The sequence below is a fragment of the Macaca nemestrina genome, chromosome 20 (genome assembly GCF_043159975.1).
Source record: "Macaca nemestrina isolate mMacNem1 chromosome 20, mMacNem.hap1, whole genome shotgun sequence".
Taxonomy (NCBI): domain Eukaryota; kingdom Metazoa; phylum Chordata; class Mammalia; order Primates; family Cercopithecidae; genus Macaca; species Macaca nemestrina.
In genome coordinates, this window is record NC_092144.1 from 19,383,364 (window position 1) to 19,405,730 (window position 22,367).

Here is a 22,367-nt window from a genome sequence, read left to right on the forward strand (position 1 = left end):
AGGATAATTTAAAAACAATAATAACTCTATCGCTTTTAGGTATTATTGCTTATTTCTACTTATGTGTTATGTGTCAAAAAAAAAAAAAAAAACCACAAAATTTACAATAAAACATTTCTAGGCCTTTCGGGATGGCTTACGCCTATAATCCCGTCACTTTCAGAGGCTGAGGCAGGCAGATCACAAGGTGGTTAGATCGAGACCATCCTGGCCACCATGGGAAAACATAGTCTCTACTACAATACAAAAAATTAGCCAGGTATGGTGGCACGCACCTGTAATACCAGCTACCAAGGAGGCTTAGGCAGGGGAATCACTTAAACCCGGAAGGCGGAGGCTGCAGCCAGCCGAGATCGTGCCACTGCACTCCAGCCTGAGAGAGAGAGTGAGAAGTACATCTTTCTAAATATTGTTTGTTCATATTAATTATATTGACATTATTATGCAACATATGATTAGAATGTTTTTATCTTGCAAAGCTAAATCTCACTACACATGAAACAACTACCAATTCTTCCCATTTCATGGCACTTTTCAAACACTACATTGTTTTCTGTTTCAAAGAGCATAACGGTTTTTTTTTGTTTTTTTGTTTTTTTTTTTGAGACGGAGTCTCGCTCTTTCGCCCAGGCCGGACTGCAGTGGCGCTATCTCGGTTCACTGCAAGCTCCGCCTCCCGGATTCACGCTATTCTCCTGCCTCAGCCTCCCGAGTGGCTGGTACTACAGACGCCCGCCACCGTGGCCGGTTAATTTTTTATATTTTTAGTAGTGACGGGGTTTCACCGTGTTATCCAGGATAGTCTCGATGTCCTGACCTCGTGATCCGCCCGCCTCGGCCTCCCAAAGTGCTGGGATTACAGGCGTGAGCCACCGCGCCCAGCCTGCTTTATATATCTTATACAATATCTGTCTGTTTGTGGCTGGCTCATTTTATTTTGCATAATGTCATCAATATTTATCTTAGTGGTTGTTAGATACGTGTTGTGTATCATTTCTAAATATTTGTAAATTTATTATTTGTATTATTGTTTTATACTCTAATTCCATTTTTGTCATAGAAAGGAATCTATTAATTTTCAGCTTTAAAAAATGAGTTAAGACTTTGTTTTTGGCCTAACAGGTGGTCCATAAAGAAGAAAGTTGTAGAGCTACTGAGAAGGCTGTGTATCCTGATGTTTTTGAGGAGTATTGTGTATACCTTCATTGGAAATAATTGTTTTTTTACTGCCTTCTACTCCTCTGTTCCCTTACTAGTATTCTGTCTTGTTTTATTATTAAAACAGAAAATGGGTTACTGAAACAGCCTATTATAATTATATTTCTCTCTATGTGTTTATTCAGTTTTCTTAGTATTTGCTTTATATATTTGAAACCCTAATTTGAGACACACACACACACACAAATACAAGCATGTATAAACAAATTTGTCATAGTTCCCAGTGAATGAATCTACATATTGTTTAACGTGTTTTTGTCTTTTTAAGTTTTGACTTAATGTACATTTTATAAAATATGGGTTTTTGACTTAAGATGTAGCTTGTATATTACTATTGTGACCTCTTCTGCTCTCATTTGGTTAACATTTACATGAAATTTCTACTTCCATCTTGCCACTTTCAGTCTTTTTTTGTTATTAGATCTCAACTGAGTTTTGTAGAAAGGCAAGTTAAATCTTGATTTCACAAAATTTTTAATAAACCCTTTTATTGAATTTCTCTTGATTGGAAAGATAATCATATATATAATTTTAAATAGTTTTCTGAAAGAGAAAAACTTATGAATGTTATTTTATTATTTGTTTTATTTGATTCTTGTATCTTTGTCTCTCATTTTCCTTTCTTTTATTTATTTATTTTTTGTATTGCTTTCAGGTTTTTAAAATTTTTCAGTTGTGTATCTATACAGGTATTTTTTTTTTTTTTTTTTTTTTTTTTTTTTTTTTTTTGAGACGGAGTCTCGCTCTGTCGCCCAGGCTGGAGTGCAGTGGTGCGATCTCGGCTCACTGCAAGCTCCGCCTCCCGGGTTCACGCCATTCTCCTGCCTCAGCCTCCCGAGTAGCTGGGACTACAGGCGCCCACAACCGCGCCCGGCTAATTTTTTGTAATTTTTAGTAGAGACGGGGTTTCACCGTGGTCTCGATCTCCTGACCTTGTGATCCGCCCGCCTCGGCCTCCCAAAGTGCTGGACAGGCGTGAGCCACCGCGCCCGGCCTACAGGTATTTTCTTAGTGGTACCTTCGGGGATTATATGAAACCTCTAAAAGATCCAACAATATATTTAAATGTGGTTAAAAATTAACTTAAGGTACATACAAAAATTCTTCATCATTACATCTGCCTACATTGCTGCTCTGAAAATTCTCTTATTTGTGAATTTTGAAATTTTACTTATATATGTGTTTGTTATAAATATCTTTGTGTATATCCTAGTTTTTTTGTTCAGCTTTTTCATGTTTACATCATTTTTTCTTTTTTTTTTTTTTTTTTTTGAGACGGAGTCTCGCTCTGTCGCCCAGGCTGGAGTGCAGTGGCGCGATCTCGGCTCACTGCAAGCTCCGCCTCCCGGGTTCCCGCCATTCTCCTGCCTCAGCCTCCTGAGTAGCTGGGACTACAGGCGCCCGCCACCGCGCCCGGCTAATTTTTTGTATTTTTAGTAGAGACGGGGTTTCACTGTGGTCTCGATCTCCTGACCTTGTGATCCGCCCGCCTCGGCCTCCCAAAGTGCTGGGATTACAGGCTTGAGCCACCGCGCCCGGCCATCATTTTTTCTTTTAAGAAATTTTTCAGTTACTTTTTGTAATTTTTATATCCAAAATTTTTATTTTTGGCTATTTTAATATTTCTTGTTGTTATCCTCATTTTTCTGATCTTCAGTAGTTTTCTGCATTTCTATTTCACTTACTGAATATTATTATATTTTATTTATTTATTTATTTTATCTGAGATGGAGTCATTATCTGTCGCGCAGGCTGGAAGCAGTGGCACAATCTCAGCTCACTGCAACCTCCGCCTTCCAGGTTCAAGCGATTCTCCTGCTTCAGTCTCCTGAGTAGCTGGGGTTACAGGTGCTTGCCACCATGACTGGCTAAGTTTTTGTATTTTTAGTTGAGACAGGGTTTCACCATGTTGGCTAGGCTGACCTTGAACTCCTGACCTCAAATGATTTACACACCTTGGGCTCCTAAATTGCTGGGATTACAGGCATAAGCCACTGTGCCCAGCCTATTTTATTTTATTTTTGAGACAGTCTTGCTCTGTTGCCCAGGCTGCAGTGCAGTGATACAATCTCCAGTCACTGCAACCATCCCTTCCCGGGTTCAAGCAATTCTTGTGTATCAGCCTCCCAAGCAGCTGGGATTACAGGCTCATGCCACCATGTCCAGTAAATTTTTGTGTTTTTAGTAGACACAGGGTTTCACCACGTTCTCTAGGCTGGTCTCAAACTCCTGACCTCATGTGATTTTCCCACCTTGGCCTCTCAGTGTGTTGGGATTATAGGAATGACCACCAACCCTGGCCTGTTCAATTTATTTAGAATTTTAAAAATTACTTTATATGCTGTTTATATTGCTTTTGAAATTTTTTTTCATGGGGCCATGTTTCTCTAATATTTTGTGTACATTATAATCTTTGATTGAGATTTGGACATTGACAGAAAGCTACCTGTTCCAATCTTTATAATATAGTTTGTCCTGGCATAGTCTGAAATCAATTGTCTTGGCTGCAGATTCTGGGAAATTCTCAAACATGTTCTTAGGATGTGTCTTGTCTAAATTTTGTGTTTATTGTTTAGTTAAATTGGCTTATTAATTGTTTTTAATAATTAGTAATCACTTGCTGCAGCCATTCCCTGTTTGGGGTACTACAGTTTCTCTGCTTCTATAACATTTACCTTTAGACTCGGTGGACTCAAACTGTCATTCCAACGTATATCACCACTTCTTTCAGCCTTTTATGTCATGGGAGACATTAATCAGTGTCTAAAAAGCATGTGGAAGCCAGAAATAAAGATGTATGTGCCAATGTTTTCCTTTTTTCTTTTCTTTTTTCTTAGTTGGCAATTTATATTTGTGTGTGTGTGTGAGACAGAGTGTCACTCTGTTCCCTATGCTGGAGTGCAGTGGCATGATCTTGTCTCACGATATTCTCTACCCCCACAGTTCAAGCAATTCTCCTGCTTAAGCCTCCCAAGTAGCTAGGATTAGAAGTACCTGTTTCCATGTCTGGCTAATATTTTGAATTTTTAATAGAGATGGGGTTTCACCATGTTAGTCAGGCTGGTCTCAATCTCCTGACCTCAGGTGATCCACCTGCCCTGGCCTCCCAAAGTGCTGGGATTAAAGGCATGAGCCATCACATCTGGCTGGAAATTTCTTTTCTTTTTCTTTTTTTCTTTTCTTTTTTTTAATGAGACGGAGTCTTGCTCTGTTACCCAGGGTGGAGTGCAATGGTGTGATCTCAGCTCACTGCAATCTCTGCATCCTGGGCTCAAACAATTCTCTGCCTCAGCTTCCCAAGTGGCTGGCATTTGCCCACCACCATGCCTGGCTAATTTTGTTTGTAAATGTATCCCATATTTATCAGAATCTTGCAGTTGAAGTAATGTGTTTTTGTTGTTTCTTTCACTTATGTGTTTTCATTTTGCCCGAGACCATTGTCCAGAGCAGAGCCTACAAGATTCTTTCCAAATTGTGATACTGAGAAGATATGAAAAATGTGAATATGGCAATTTAGAGTTTAAAAAAGGCTGTGAAGGTGTGGATGAGTGTAAGGTGCACAAAAGAGGTTATAATGGACTTAACCAATGTTTAACAACTACCCAGAGAAAAATATTTCCATGTGATAAATATGGGAAAGTCTGTCATCAATTTTCAAATTCAAACAGACATGAGATAGGACATACTGGAAAAAAACCTTTCAAATGCGTAGAATGTGGCAAAGCTTTTAACCAGTTCTCAACCCTTACTAGACATAAGAAAATTCATCCTAGCGAGAAACCCAACAAATGTGAAGAATGTGGCAAAGCCTTTAAGTACTCCTCTACCCTCACTACATATAAGAGAATTTATACTGGAGAGAAACCATACAAGTGTGATAAATGTGGCAAATCTTTTATTGCATCCTCAACCCTTAGTAAACATGAGATCATTCATACAGGAAAGAGACCCTACAAATGTGAAGAATGTGGCAAAGCCTTCAATTGATCCTCAATCCTTACTACACATAAGAAAATTCATACTGGAGGCCGGGCGCGGTGGCTCAAGCCTGTAATCCCAGCACTTTGGGAGGCCGAGGCGGGCGGATCACGAGGTCAGGAGATCGAGACCATCCTGGCTGACACGGTGAAACCCCGTCTCTACTAAAAAATACAAAAAACTAGCCGGGCGAGGTGGCGGGCGCCTGTAGTCCCAGCTACTGGGGAGGCTGAGGCAGGAGAATTGCGTGAACCCGGGAGGCGGAGCCTGCAGTGAGCTGAGATCCGGCCACTGCACTCCAGCCTGGGCGGCAGAGCGAGACTCCGTCTCAAAAAAATTCATACAGGAGACAAACCCTACACATGTGAAGAATGTGGCAAAGGTTTTCACCTATCCTCACACCTTACTACACATAAGATACTTTATACTGAAGAGCAACCCTATAGATGTAGAGAATGTGGCAAAGCTTTTAACCATTCCACAACCCTTTTTTCACATAAGAAAATTTGTTCTGGAGAGAAACCACACAAGTGTGATAAATGTGGCAAAACCTTTATTTCATCCTCAAACCTTAGTAGACATAAAATAATTCATACTGGAGAGAAACCCTACAAATGTGAAGAATGTGGCAAAGCCTTCAACCGATCCTCACACCTTAGTAGACATAAGATAATTCACACTGGAGAGAAACTCTACAAGTGTGAAGAATGTGGTAAAACCTTTACCTGGTCCTTAAGCCTTAGTAAACATAAGAAAACTCATATTGGAGAGAAACCCTACAAATGTGAAGAACGTGGCAAAGCTTTTAACTGGTCCTCAGACCTTAATAAACATAAGAGAATTCATATTGGACAGAAAATCTACGTAGTGAAGAATGTGGCAAAGCTTTTAGATGTTTCTCATACCTTAATAAGCATAAGTTAATTCATACTGGAGAGAAACCCTATGAATGTGATGAATGTGGGAAAGCCTTTGACTACCCCTCAACTCTTACTAAATATGAGAATTTATATGGAACATAAACCTTACAAGTACAAAGAATGTGACAAAGCTTTTTAAGAAAGTTCTCAATGCATATTAAAACAATGAATTTATAAGTAATTAACTTCTAACTATAGAGGATTCTACTATACTGTAATTCAAGATTAAACTGTAAACACTTTAACATGAATATTTCTTGAATGTATGATTGGTTATGTAGATAGTTTCTTTTAGATTCATGTGACCAATGTAATAATTAGAGAAAACATTTGAAATGGGATAAAATGAATCAAAATCACATCTTTTCAATGGCTTGGCATAATTGCCATGCGTTTGGAAATGGCCAGATGACTAACAAGAAACAAAGACAAGATTTTGGCTTTGCTCTATCATTGTTTTTGACCTCTTAAAATCTGAAATCCTGGCTAAAGTATTCAAAGGGAGTATTTTATAGGTGAATTCCTAGGGTTTCAAAGGCAATGAGGGAAGAATTTTGATAGGCAGGAAAATTCACACTATATATACACATTGCTCTTCTCTGATTCGCTTTAACACTGAAAAAGTGAAGATTGTAAATGTAGACTCAGAGTAAATTAACAAAAGATTTGTTTTTCAAAAAACCGAATGTATAAAATAATAGGTAACAGATGCCATTAGCTGCTAAAAAATAGTATGACTAAATTCAGTAAGTATCTAGCCATGCAAATAACAGTCTAATTAAATGAAGACCCTAATAGGTGCATGTGGAAAGCATTGTTGTGCAGTGTTTTCTCAGCATTTTCTTCTGCCTTTTTACAGAGGTACCAATTTCCCCTGAGTGACTCAGGGTGCATACTGGGAACTGAGAATGCTGTGTTCAGAGTGATTACTGAAAACATGGTTAATACACTTCTTCCATACTACAATAAAATGTTATAAATCTAACTCTGCCTCAGAAAAGCTTTTAGTAAAAAATTATCTATAGTTTACTCAATTTGGGCTCGTGGAAAATTTCAATATTCCAGATAATTCAGATACTTAAATGTCAAGGAAATCCCATAAAACATATTTGAATAAGATACAGTCATCTTAGCTAAGAATTTTATATTACCAGTAAATTTAGAAAAAAATAGAAAAATAGTACTTTAGGTACTGGTGCCCAGTAATGAGAACATTTTCACATTTAGCACAACGTGATTTGGTGTGTGGCTTGGATATCATAAATCTTCACTGAGCTAATGGCTGATTGGATTTACCTGGCCTGAATGGAAAATAAAAATCACCTCTGGCCTACTCTTCAGCTTTTTTTTAAAAAATACATATAGATTTAAGATAAGTGTCTAAATAAACATATACACGGAAAACGGGTAACATAGGTATGTCAGCGTAGTTTCCATTATTGCATATGTCCTGTGGAGAAGCCTCAGAATAAATAGGTCAGAGGTCGTTTTCCTTCCCAACTTCTGCCGCCCAGATGAGTTTAATGATCAGCTTAGATGGATATAAGTCAATTAGCTAAACTGGGAAAGTGAAGGCATCCAGGCAGGACCCAAATGGCAAATGTGAATCACATAGGCATACAGTGAGAAAGGAAGCAGGGCCCTGAAATGCTAAGCTGGAACTAGAGTCTTACATGGCTTTACCAAAAACTTACTTCCCAGGCCATGCACCTAAACGTGAAGCTTTGTTGATGTTTAAACACAACATTGTATGGCTGTGTTCCATTCTGAGATGATATGGATCCATATAGGTGAGAGTAAGTTTATATCTGCATCCTCAGTGTAGGCTGGGAAATTTAAAATGTTTGTTGATTAATATCTTTTGTATACATAAATAGCTACATAGGCAAACTCATATAATTCTTTATGTATGTGTTTTTATTATTTTATTTTATCTTGAGATGGAGTCTCACTCTGTCGCCCAGGCTGGAGTGCAGTGGTGAGATCTTGGCTCACTACAAGCTCCACCTCCCGGGTTCACACCATTTTCCTGCCTCAGCCTCCTGAGTAGCTGGGACTACAGGCTCCCACCACAACGCTCGGCTAATTTTTTAGTATTTTTAGTAGAGACGGGGTTTCACTGTGTTAGCCAGGATGGTCTCTATCTCCTGACCTCGTGATCCACCCACTTCAGCCTCCCAAAGTGTTGGGATTACAGGCATGAGCCACTGTGCCCGGCCTATGTATGTGTTTATTTGTCTACCCATCTATATCTACATACAGATCTAGCTATCATTTTTTCCATATGCCTACAGAATAAAGATATAGGACTTCAAAGGATAAATAGGTATTTTTGTACTCATAGAAATGTAAACAAAAACTTCAATAAATGCAAAATCTTATTTGCCCTTTAAATTTTATTCATAAGAGTACACAAATGGAGGTATCCTCTGACCTGCATCTTGCTGCATGTAATGTTTTCAAAGAAAGAATTGGTTTTTGTTGCTCACATCTGTTAGCAAAAATGCACTAAGGCCATGAGAGTCATATCACCAAGTCAAAAATGGCCTTTCTTATTCTGGTGAATGTGAAAACATAGATAAACTAGCCTCCGCTTGAAGGCCTTAACACAAATTTGCAAATGAGAAATAATTCTTTTTTTTTTTTTTTTTTTTTGAGACGGAGTCTGGCTCTGTCGCCCAGGCTGGAGTGCAGTGGCGCAATCTCGGCTCACTGCAAGCTCCGCCTCCCGGGTTCACGCCATTCTCCTGCCTCAGCCTCCCGAGTAGCTGGGACTACAGGTACCCGCCACCGTGCCCGGCTAATTTTTTCTATTTTTAGTAGAGACGGGGTTTCACCATGGTCTCGATCTCCTGACCTTGTGATCCGCCCGCCTCGGCCTCCCAAAGTGCTGGGATTACAGGCGTGAGCCACCGCGCCCAGCGAGAAATAATTCTTTTTAAAGCTTCTCTCAGTTTTAGAGCTCTTATTTTCAAACACATGATACAAGAAATAGTATTTTTTTCTGTCTTTTTTTTTTTTTTTGAGACAGAGTTTCACTCTTGTTGCCCTGGCTGGAGTGCAACAGCGTGATCTTGGCTCACTGCAAACTCTGCCTCCTGGGTTCAAGTGATTCTCCTGCCTCAGCCTTCTGAGTAGCTGGGATTACAGGCACATGCCACCATACCCAGCTTATTTTGCTGTTTTAGTAGAGACGGTGTTTCTCCATGTTGGTCAGGCTGGTCTGGGATTCCTGACCTCAGGTGATTCGCCCACCTCGGCCTCCAAAAGTGCCAGGATTAAAGGCATGAGCCACCGCACCTGGCAGAAATAGAATCTTATTGTTTTGTTTGCTCAAGTAGTGACATTTTGGGTAAGAAAATTAAACACCAGGTATCTGACTTGAAGATAAACTGCTATACTGAAAGCAAATTTCAAGGTGTTTTCAGATGCTTTTTTCTCTAGATTTAGATAAAGATGTAAGATATGTAGATAAACATACAGACAGGTGCGGTGGCTCATGCCTGTAATTCCAGCACTTTGGGAGGCCAAGGCAGGTCGATCACTTGAAGCCAGGAGTTCAAGACCAGCCACACTAACATGACAAAACCCTGTCTCTACTAAAAATACAACCATTATTTGAGCATGGTGGTGTACATCTGCAATCCCTGCTACTAGGAAGGCTGAAGCATGTGAATTACTTGAACCTAAGAGGTGGAGGTTGCAGTGAACCATGATCACACTGCTGCACTCTGGCCTGGGTGACAGAGTGAGACTGTCTCAAAAAATATATATATAGATATATCTATCTATCTATACATATATATACACACAAAGACACAAGAGCGAGACAGAGTCTCACTCTGTTGTCCAAGCTGGAGTGCAATGGTGAGATCTCAGCTCACTGCAACCTCTACCTCCCGGGTTCAAGCAATTCTCCTGCCTCAGCCTATCCAGTAGCTGGGATTACAGGCACTCGCCATCATGCCCAGCTAATTTTTGTATTTTTGTAGAGACGGGGTTTTTCATGCCCAGCTAATTTTTGTATTTTTGTAGAGACGGGGTTTCACCATGCTGGTCTTGAACTCCTGACCTCAGGTGATCCGCCCACCTCGGCCTCCCAAAGTGCTAGGATTGCAGGCATGATCCACCACACCCAGCCTAAAGTAGACTCTTTATGGTAATGGGAAGAAAGTCTAGGTCTCTCTTTAGAAGATAGACTGTGATACTGAAAGCAAATATAATGGTACATGGTGTCTGGCCACATTTCTTTTCTTTTTTTGAAATGCACTCTGTCTCCAGGCTGGTGTGCAGTGGTGCAATATTGGCTCACTGCAACCTCTGCCTCCCAAGTTCAAGCAATTCTCTGCCTCAGCCTCTCGAGTGGCTGGGATTACAGGTGCCCGCCACCACGCCTGGCTAATTTTTGTATTTTTAGTAGAGATGGGGTTTTACTGTGTTGGAGAGGCTGGTCTTGAATGCCTGACCTTGTGATCCACCTGCCTCAGCCTCCCAAACTGCTGGGATTATAGGAGTGAGCCACTACATGTAGCCAACCTGGCCATTTAATCCTAACTAGAATGTGATTAGCTGAGATCCACTGAGCTTAGAATTGCCTCTTAAATTTAATGTGTAGAGAACTAATTTGGTATTTCAAGCCCCAGTCTAATTTGATTCTACAGGGTTTTTTTTTGTTTTATTTTTTTAGACGAAGTCTTACTCTGTCACCCTGGAGTGCAGTGGCTCAATCTCACGCCAACTTCTGACTCCCAGTTTCAAGTGATTTTCCTGCCTCAGCATCCTGAGTAGCTGGGATTACAGGCATCCACCTCCATCACCCGGGTGGCTAATTTTTGTATTTTTAGTAGAGATGGGGTTTCACGATATTGGCCAGGCTGGTCTTGAACTCCTGACCTCAGGTAATTTGTCCACCTCGGCTTCCCAAAGTGCTGGGATTACAGGCATGAGCCACCATGCCCGGCCGATTCTGCAGGTTTGAAAGGGGTCCATGGATTGGCTTCATTCACAGCTAATGCTGACCCTACTTGCCCTAGATCACTTACAACAGCACTCAACTGGACAAAGCGCCACAGCACACAGTTCCTTAAACCCATACTCTTCTCACAACACAAATGCTTTCGGTCCAAAATAACAACCACCAATCACTATCCTAAAACATAGCATTCTCTGCTGGTTCTTTAAACTTTACAGAGGCTGGAGAAGGCAGCTCATGTCTGAGTAAGTCTGCATTTGGAAAATAACATGCGCACATGCATGAATGCAATGTTTATGGAGCATGCGCTGTGTGCTCAGAAGCACACTACAGAGCACTGTGCTGGAAAGACAACATAATGTGAATTTATCCTCATAACACCCTGGCAGGTGGTTACGAACTGTCCCATAATTCCCTGGATTTATATGAAATGCCTAGCACAACAGTGGCTCATGCCTGTAATTCCAGCACTTTGCGAGGCCAAGGCAGGTGGATCACTTGGGGTCAGGAGAGAGGGCAAATTAGGGGACCTGTGAAAGGCAACTGAGCAGGGATCCATGGGAAAGACCCTCCGAGGCACAAGATTCTCCCATTACCTTGCAGTTTTGCTGATGCTTCTCCTGGGAAACATCTGCAGTAGGTTCTTCCTCTGTAGTTCTTCTTACCGTGCCTGCAAAACAAACTATCTTTAGTGTCTGCATGGGTTTCCACTTCCTGTCCCCACCTGAGGAATGGAAAGCAAGGGCACAGTCCTTGCTCATGTTTTGGAGTGAAAGGAGCATGAAGGTCATGTGAGCTTTGCCGAGGCTTCTCCTGGCCTCACGTCAGATCTAGCCCCTAACTCCAAACAGCCCAACATAGTTTCTTAATGTACAAATAAGATCTACTTTAATATGGTCTATTGCTATTGGACCTGCCATATGCAATTTCAAGATATTCCCCTACACCTGCCCACAATGATCCTCCAGGAATAAAATGAGCTCCTGAGTGAGAAACTCTGGTGTCTACTGAACTTTTTGTGTATTTTTGTTGAGTTTCTCTATCCATGCTTTGAGAGGGCTGTGGACATGGAATTCCAATGATTCCGATGTTCAAGGGTGGTTTTTACCCTCCAGATGTCTCAACTTTGCCTTTGGTCTTCCTGTCAGTCCTGTTAAAGGGTTGTGAAGTCTGGAGTTGCTGGGGCTTCCTCAGTTCCAGATTCTACTATTCCTTCTTATGGGTTCTGAGGTCTGTGAATCAGGCCCCACCCCAGCATGTCACCATGTCTGGTTCTGGCCATGTGTCCTAAGACTGGATAGTTCTTGCACATTCTCTGTGGGTTGAGGAGGAGGGAGGTGTGTGAGTCAGCATGAATCACAGGCAGTTTTCAAAGGTTAATGTTGGAACTTTTTTTTGGATTTGGATATTAGTTTTTGTTTTTGTTTTGTTTTGCTTTTTTTTTGAGTCAGAGCTTCATTCTTGTTGCCCAGGCTGGAGTGCAATGGCGTGACCTTGGCTCACTGCAACCTCTGCCTCCTGGGTTCAAGCAATTCTCCTGCCTCAGCCTCCTGAGTAGCTGGGATTACAGGTGCCCACCACCATGACCAATTAAGTTTTTTGTATTTTTAGTAGAGACTGGGTTTCACCATATTGGCCAGTCTGGTCTTGAACTCCTGAACTCAGGTGGTCCACCCACCTCGGCCTCCTAAAGTGCTGGAATTACAGGCGTGAGCCCCCCACCCAGCCTGGGTATTGGCTTTTTAGGACAGGACACAAACAAGTGGTCCATTAGGTGTCTGGCAGTCCACAGCAACAGTCATGTTCACAACCCATTTTCAACAGGGAGAAGAGACCAAAATGTGTAACATGATAATCACCTAGTTAAACTTATCAGCTCAGATTTCAAATGCTGTGCAAATTCTACAGAATACAGTGAGGCTTTCAGTGACCAAGGGAAACGTGGGAAGGGTGAGGTCTCTCCAGTTGGACTTTTTGCTGCCTCAGAAATCATGAGTTGCTAAGGTGAGTATCAGCTCTAACCTAGTCAATCCAATGAAGGCACATTGAATCTAATCATTTCCTTCACTTTCAATGTAGGAAGGGATGCTTTATTTAGTGCTTACTTTTTCTCTCCACTTTTGTGCTTTCACATATGTGTGTATCTAACATAATCAAGTATAATTGTCAGTTGAGATCTAATGACAAAAGAAAGACTGAAAGTGGCAAAATGGAAGTAGAAATTTCATGTAAATATTAACAAAATGAGAGCAAAAGAGGTCAAAATAATATTACACAAGCTACATCTTAAGTAAAAAACTGTCATTTTATAAAATGTACTTTAAGTCAAAACTTCAGAAAGACAAAGAAAGACATTAAACAATATATAGATTCATTCACTGGGAACCTATGACAAATTTGTTTATACACGTGTATTTGTGTGTGTGGAAAGTATATAAAGAAATTACCAACAAAATTGAATCACACAGAGCAAGCAATATAATTACAGTAGGATATTTCAATACCCCACTTTCTATAACAATAATGAAACAAGACAGAATATTAGTAAGGGAACAGAGGACTAGAAGGCAGTAAAACGCAATAATTTCTAATAAAGGTAGAGAGAACACTCCTTAACAACATCAGGATACACAGCCTTCTCAATGTCTCATACAACATTCCCCTTCATAGACCACCTGTTAGGTCAAAAACAGAGTCTTAATACACTTTTTTTTTTTTTTTTTTTTGAGATGGAGTCTCCCTCTGTCGCCCAGCCTGGAGTGCAGTGGCATGATCTCAGCTCACTGCAAGCTCTGCCTCCCGGGTTCACACCATTCTCCTGCCTCAGCCTCCCAAGTAACTGGGACTACAGGCGCCTGCCACCTCGCCCGGCTAGTTTTTTGTATTTTTTAGTAGAGAGGGGGTTTCACCGTGTTAGCCAGGATGGTCTCAATCTCCTGACCTTGTGATCTGCCCGTCTTGGCCTCCCAAAGTGCTGGGATTACAGGCTGGGATTACAGGATGAGCCACCGTGCCCAGCCAACACATTTTTTAAAACTGAAATTTTATAGGTTACTTTCTATGACAAAAATCTAATTAGAGTATAAAACAATATATAAATGATTGATAAATTTACAAATATATAGAAATTATGCAACGCACTCTTGAGCATGTACGTGCTGAAATAACTGGGCTAGGTGTGGTGGCTCATGCCAGTAATCCCAGCACTTTTGGAGGCCAAGGCGGGTCAATTTAACTCCATCTCAAAAAAAAAAAAATCAAAAATTAAATAATATTGTGAAGATAGCTATACCATTAAATGTAATCTACAGATTTAATGCACTGTTTTTCAAATGTATCATTGCATTTTTGAAGAAATAAAAACACCAAATCCAAAAGTATATGGAATCTAAAGAGAAAATAAAGTACTCAATGATCTTCAAATATATATATGTATATGTATAAATGTACATAAATACATATATGTATGTTTATTGTGTGTATATATATATTTTTTGAGATGGAGTTTCACTCTGTCTCCCAGGCTGGAGTGCAGTGGCATGATGTAGGCTCACTGCAACCTCCACCTCCTGGGTTCAAGCAATTCCCCTGCCTCACCCTCCCGGGTAGCTGAGACTACTGAAACGTGCCACCATGTCCAGCTAATTTTTTGCATTTTAGTAGACATGAGGTTTCACCATGTTGGCCAGGATAGTCTCGATCTCCTGACCTCATGATCCGCCCACCTTGGCCTCCCAAAGTGTTTGGATTATAGGTGTGAGCCACCACACCTGGCATAGAAATATTTTATTGTAAATTTTGTTATGTGTTTTTGACACATAACACACATAAAAATAAACAATAATATCTAAAGGAGATACAGAGTTATTACAGTTTTTAAATTATCTTCAAATCCAAAAGTGTTTTTCCCACACAAAAATAATATAGATTCACAAATAAATAGATGTTGAAATTAGGAGAATTTTTATGATGACTCACTTAGAATCATAAAACTGTTACAGGCCGGGTACGCTGGCTCATGCCTGTAATCCTGGCACTTTGGGAGGTCAAGACCGGTAGATTTCCTGAGGTCAGGAGTTTGAGATCAGCCTGACCAACATAGTGAAACCCCATCTCTACTAAAATTGCAAAAATTAGCCTGGTGTTGTGGCGCACACCTGTAGTCCCAGCTACTCAGAAGGCTGAGGCAGGAGAATTGCTTGAACCCAGGAGGTGGAGGTTACAATAAGCCAAAATCATGCCATTGCACTCCAGCCTGGATGACAGAGCAAGATGCCATATGGAAAAAAAAAAAAAAAAAGGATGGGTGCAGTGGCTCAAGCCTGTAATTCCAGCATTTTGAGAGGCCGAGGCGGGTAGATCACCTGAGGTCAGGAGTTCAAGATAAGTATGGCCAACATGGTGAAACCCCATGTCTACTAAAACTACAAAACAAAATTAGCCGGGCCTGGTGGCCTGCACCTATAACCCCAACTACTCGGGAGAGAGGTTGAGGCAAGAGAATCGTTTGAACCTGGGAGGCAAAGGTTGCAGTCAGCCAAGATTGTGCCACTGCACTCCAGCCTGGGCTACAAGAGCAAGACTGTCTCAAAAAAAAAAAAAAAGTATTAAAAAAATAAATAAATAAAAATACTACACGGGCTCAGGCACAGTGGCTTATACCTGTAATTATACATCTTTAGGAAGCCAAAAGCAGCCACATCACTTGAGAACAGTTAGAGATCAGCCTGAGCAACATAATGAGACTCTACGTATAAAAATACAGAAATGTTAAAATGTGTCCATTATGTTGAAGCATAAAATGATGCTGGACAGCATCATAAAAACATATATAAATATAAAGCTCTCCATCTAGAATTCTTTACTATCAAAATGATGGCACAGGCTGGGTGTGGTGGCTCATGCCTGCAATCCCAGGACTTTGGGAAGCTAAGGTGGACACATCACTTGAGGTCAAGAAGTTCCAGACCAGCCTGGCCAACATGGTGAAACTCCGTCTCTACTAAAAATTTTTAAGAAATTTAGCAGGGCATGTGGTGGGCACCTATAATCCCAGCTATTTGGGAGACTGAGGAAAATTGCTTGAACCCGGGATGCAGAGTTTGCAGTGACCTGAGATAAGGCCACTGCACTCCAGACTGGGCAACGGAGAGGGACTCCATCTCAAAATAGTAATAAATAATAATTATTACTATAATAATTATTATTTTAATATCAATAACAAACTGGAAAATATAGAGGCATAGTTTTTGTATTCATTTGAAGTTGTTGTGAGATTAAAATATATGTTTTAACTTTAAGATGTATGTAATCTCCAGTTTTCAAGATGATTACAAAGATGTAGGCCGGGCGCGGTGGCTCAAGCCTGTAATCCCAGCACTTTGGGAGGCTGAGACGGGCGGATCACGAGGTCAGGAGATCGAGACCATCCTGGGTAACACAGTGAAACCCCGTCTCTACTAAAAATACAAAAACTTAGCCGGGCGAGGTGGCAGGCGCCTGTAGTCCCAGCTACTCGGGAGGCTGAGGCAGGAGAATGGCGTGAACCCGGGAGGCGGAGCTTGCAGTGAGCTGAGATCCGGCCACTGCACTCCAGCCCGGGCGACAGAGCGAGACTCCGTCTCAAAAAAAACAAAACAAAACAAAACAAAAAAAAACAAAAAACAAAGATGTACAGAAAGTATGCAAGGGAAAATAAAATATAATCAAAGCATGGCAGTACAAAATTAAATGAAAATTAAGAAAGTCAAACAGGAAATGAGAAAAATATAACTACTAGAAACACAGAAAACAATAACAATATAACTGGTAATAACAACTTCATTCCTTTAAGCAATTATTTTAAATATGAATTAATTAAACTACTTAATAAAATGAAATGTAATCTTAGGAGTTTGCAAGGCCAAGGTAGGCTGATCACTTGATCCCAACAGTTCAAGACTAGACCAGGCAACATGACAAAACTCTGTCTCCAGAAAAAAATACAAAAAAGCTAGCTGGGTGTGATGGCACATACTTTTAACCAAGACACCTAAGAGGCTGAAATGGGAGGATCACCTGAGTTTGGGAGGTTCAAGCAGCAGTGAGCCGTGCAAATCAGCCTGGTTGACAGAGTAAGACCCTATCTCAAAAACAAATGAGGTCGGGCACGGTGGCTCACGCTTGTAATCCCAGCACTTTGGAAGGCTAGGCGGGCAGATCATGAGGTCAGGAGTTTGAGACCAGCTGGCCCAACATGCTGAAACCCTGTCTCTACTAAAAATGCAAAAAATTAGCTGGGCATAGTGGCATGCACCTGTAGTCCCAGCTACTCAGGAGGTTGAGGCAGGAGAATCGCTTGAACCCAGGAGGCAGAGGTTACAATGAGCCAAGATGGCATCACTGCACTCCAGCCTGGGTGACAGAGCAAGACTCCATCTCAAAAATAAATAAATAAATAAATAGATAAATAAATAAATAAATAAAATTTTAAAAAATAAAAAAAAAAATTGAAATAGAAAATAGAGAGTAAAGTCTGGGCATGGTGGCTCACGCCTATAATCCCAGCACTTTGGGAGGCTGAGGTGGGCAGATCAAGAGGTCAGGAGATCAAGACCATCCTGGCTAACATGGTGAAACCCCGACTCTACTAAAAATACAAAAACAAAATTAGCCAGGCGTGGTGGTGGGAGCCTGTAGTCCCAGCTACTTGGGAGGCTAACGCAGGAGAATGGCGTGAACCCGGGAGGCAGAGCTTGCAGTGAGCCGAGATCGCGCCACTGCACTCCAGCCTGGGTGACATAGCGAGACTCCGTCTCAAAAAAAAAAAAAAAAAAAAAGCTAAATATAGTCAGATGAAAGAGATATAGAAATAAAGAGTTTAATGTAGTTTAGTGTAAATGTTATTGTTCATATTTACATTTTTGTGACTTGCAGAGCAACTACTGGATCTGCAGGAAAAGAAACAAGTTGCGAAATAGAATGCTCTGCAAGCACTGGTTTCGATAGAACATTTAAAAACTAAGACCCGGCCGGGCGCGGTGGCTCAAGCCTGTAATCCCAGCACTTTGGGAGGCCGAGGCGGGTGGATCACGAGGTCAGGAGATCGAGACCATCCTGGCTAACATGGTGAAACCCCGTCTCTACTAAAAAAATACAAAAAACTAGCCGGGCGTGGTGGCGGGCGCCTGTAGTCCCAGCTACTCGGAGGCTGAGGAGGGAGAATGGCGAACCCGGGAGGTGGAGCTTGCAGTGAGCCGAGATCGGGCCACTGCACTCTAGCCTGGGCCACACAGCGAGACTCCGTCTCAAAAAAAAAAAAAAAAATATATATATATATATATATAAACTAAGACCCTACAATACACACTTTATTTTTCCCATTTTTCTGCTTTTGGGTTTCAGGAACTTGTGAGCACCAGCTCTAAAAAGGCAGCAGGATTCACCAGCCAAAACTCTGATCTCTTCTAATCAGTTCTGTGAGACAAGAGTCCAGGGTAGGGTCAGACCTAAATAAGGCCTCCAAAAAGGGTGAATCAGATCTTAAATCCCAGAGTTTCTGTAATTTTAATCTTTTCTAACTACTGCCCTATCAACTTTATACTATATATTAATACGCAATGTAAGCAAATCCCTGAAGGTTTTCTAGGGCATTTTTTTTTTTTTTTGAAACAGAGTCTCACTTTGTCACCCAGGCTGGAGTGCAGTAACATGATTTCAGCTCACTGCAACATCTGCTTCCAGGATGCAATTGATTCTTCTGTCTGAGACTCCCTAGTAACTGGAACTAGAGGTGTACACCACCATGCCCGCCTATTTTTGCATTATTAGTAGAGATGGGGTTTCACCATAGTGGGAGGCTGGTATTGAACCTCTGACCTCGTGATCTACCTGCCTCAGCCTCCCAAAGTGCTGGGATTACAGATGTGAGCCACTGTGCCCCGCCTTTCTATGGTAGTCTTATTAGAAAATAAATATGTACACTTAGCAACGTAAAAGGAATAGAAATTATACAGCCAGGCATGGTGGCACACGCATGTAACCCCCGGCACTTTGGGAGGCTGAGGTGGGTGGATCATGAGGTCAAGAGTTTGAGACAAGCCTGACCAATATGGTGAAACCCCCTCTGTACTAAAAATACAAAAATCAGCCATGCGTTGTGACAGACACCTGTAATCCCAGCTACTCAGGAGGCTGAGGCAGGACAATTGCTTGAACCAGGGCGGCAGAGGTCATAGTGCACTGAGATCATGCCATTTCACTCCAGCCTGGGGGACAGAGACTCTATCTTAAAAAAAATATATATATATATATAAAAAACAATTTTTCCATTTGTAAATATCCCTTTAGGTGCAGACATCAGAAGTCACAACAATCTAAAGTGGCCTAAATAAAGCCCAAGGTTTTGGACACATCTATATATTATACCAATCGTATGATGCATAATTCAACTATTTATCCAGTTCCTAGTCTAGACTAAAAATTTCTGAATTATAGGAACCATGACTGCTTCATGTATTTTTATAATGGCCATAAGAAATGGAAGCAACTAGTTTATCTGTTTGGGTCTCCAGATCTCCTCCTTGTTTATCATCCAAGTACCAGGAAACTGGAGGAACTCTCATCTGGGTACCAACCAAAGACACCGCTTGTATGAGGAGATGAACAAACACAGGACGACTCATTTCTCTTACACTGAGACAGAAGCAGAATTAGCCACTCTTGTCAGCCTAACACAATTCTGCTCTGGATATCCTCAAATGCCTCAAAGACACCTAGATGATTATTTATTTATTTATTTATTTTTGAGACAGAGTCTCGCTCTGTTGCCCAGGCTGGCTACACGCGCCCGCCACCATGCCCGGCTAATTTTTTTTTTTTTTTTTTTTGTAGTTTTAGTAGAGATGGCGTTTCACCATGTTAGCCAGGATGGTCTTGATCTCCTGACTTCCTGATCTGCTCGCCTCGGCCTCCCAAAGTGCTGGGATTACAGGTGTGAGCCACCGCGCCCGGCTGTTTCTCCTTTTTGTCATTAAAAAAAAAAAATCAGCTGAATTTGTCTTCAGTGGTTGAAGTGAAATATATCCTTTTTTTTTTTTTTTTTTTTTTTTTTAAATAATGGAGTCTCACTCTGCCTCCTAGGCTGGAGTGCAGTGGTGTAATCTCGGCTTACTGCAACTTCCGCCTCCCAGGTACAAGTAATTCTACTGCCTCAGCCTCCAGAATAGCTAGGATTACAGGAGACCAAAACCATAACCAGCTTTTTGTTTTCTGGGTTTTTTCTGAGACAGAGTTTTGCTCTTGTTGCCCAGGCTGGAGTGCAATGGTGCAATCTCAGGTCACCGCAACCTCCACCTCCCAGGTTCAAACAATTCTCCTGCCTCAGTCTCCTGAGTACCTGGGATTACAGGTATGCACCACCACGCTTGGCTAATTTTTTTTTTTTCAGTAGAGATGGGGCTTCTCCATGTTGGCCAGGCTGGTCTCGAACTCCTGACCTCAGCCTCCCAATAATTTTTGTACTTTTAATAGATACAGGGTTTCACCATGTTGACCAGGCTGGTCTCAAACTTCTGTCGTCAGATGATCTGCCTGCCTTGGCCTCTCAAAGTGCTGAGATTACAGGCGTGAGCCACCAACCTGGCTTAAAATTAAATATTTTTAAATTAAACTTTACTTAAGAGTATCTCCCTCCTACAAGCTCTTGAACTTTGAGCCACCCTCAGTCTGAGTCAACATACAAAACCATGTTATGTCCCCCCTAAGAACATGCTGATTACAGGGTAAGGCATCCTCTAATCTAAAATCTGATTTTCAACCCTCCATTTGCCATTCCCCTCCCACCTCATTTCTAGCCTTGTTTGCTCCTTTCTGGGAAATTTTTGGAATTCTGTTTTTTTTTTTTTTTACATAAATCTAATGTTTTTATTTTACAAAGTTTAGAAATAGTCTCAAAACAATAACAACTTCATCATCAGTAAGACTTTCCCAGTTTCCTTTCATCTTAACCTTAACTGTACCTGCCTGTGGGACCCCAGCTTTCTAGGGCTCTGTAGCTTCTCTCCGGATAAAGGCTTCTTCTATGGCTGGGTGAGCAGGCTGGGACATCTGCATGGGCGGCTCCTCAGAAAGAAGTAACTGGGACTTTTTTTTTTTTTTTTTTTTTTGAGACAGAGTCTTGCTCTGTCACCCAGGCTGGAGTGCAGTGGCCGGATCTCAGCTCACTGCAGCCTCCGCCTCCCGGGTTCACGCCATTCTCCTGCCTCAGCCTCCCGAGTAGCTGGGACTACAGGCGCCCGCCACCTCGCGCGGCTAGTTTTTTTTTTTGTATTTTTTAGTAGAGACGGGGTTTCACCGTGTTAGCCAGGATGGTCTCGATCTCCTGACCTTGTGATCCGCCCGCCTCGGCCTCCCAAAGTGCTGGGATTACAGGCTTGAGCCACCGCGCCCGGCCCAGAGGGTAATCTTAACCTAAAAACATTCTGGTAAGTTCTCTGGAAAAATAAAAGAAAAAGAGGCACAAATATTTTTTACAATACAGTGTCAGGGGATTATTCTTTGCTTTCTTCTCATGGGACATATTTAAAAACAGAAAACATATCTCTTCAATAGTGCTGTGCAATGCTTTAAGAAATGATTGAGGAACATGGGGTACACTTGAGGCCCTGCTGGGGACAAATGTGAAAAATGCCAGGGAAAATCAGTCCCTTGTGGGTTGTGAAAATAATTAAGTGGCAGGCAATTAGACTGAGAAGGCTCTACTCTTCGGATTCCGACTTGTAAAAAAAATGTAAACTCAAGTGGATTTGTTAATAAATTACTACATTTGGGGAAATAAATTGCACGCTTAAACAATTATACACTGCCAATTAAGCTCTGATTGCATAACCAGGAAATTTCCACCTTGATTGTACAAATTAAGAAGCTGCTGGGCGTGGTGGCTCACGCCTGTACACCCAGCACTTTGGGAGGCCAAGGCGGGAGGATCATGAGGTCAGGAGATCGAGACCATCCTGGCTAACACGGTGAATCCTCCATAGTCTGGTGAGAGAATTTTAAAATTCTCTGCCTCCAATACCCCCAGTTCTCCTCTTTGGTGATTGAATGGTCCAGGTAAGTGGGTCCTGCTCCCTGTGCCACCCAATTGGATGAGACCCCTCCACAGGGATCGTCAGACACCCTATACAAGAGCAATTCTACTGCCGTCAGTTTGGTGCCTCTTGAGGTCAGAGATTCCATATACATATACATATACACCAGTATATGTATCTCTTTTCCTTTCTCCTCTTCCCATTGCAATT

The 22,367-nt window shown here is 41.5% G+C and overlaps 1 pseudogene; it reads left to right on the forward strand.

Moving 5' to 3' along the window:
* The first annotated feature begins 4,629 nt into the window (after positions 1 to 4,629).
* LOC105489729 (zinc finger protein 737-like) lies at positions 4,630 to 6,218 on the forward strand (annotated as a pseudogene).
* Positions 6,219 to 22,367: the final 16,149 nt, after the last annotated feature.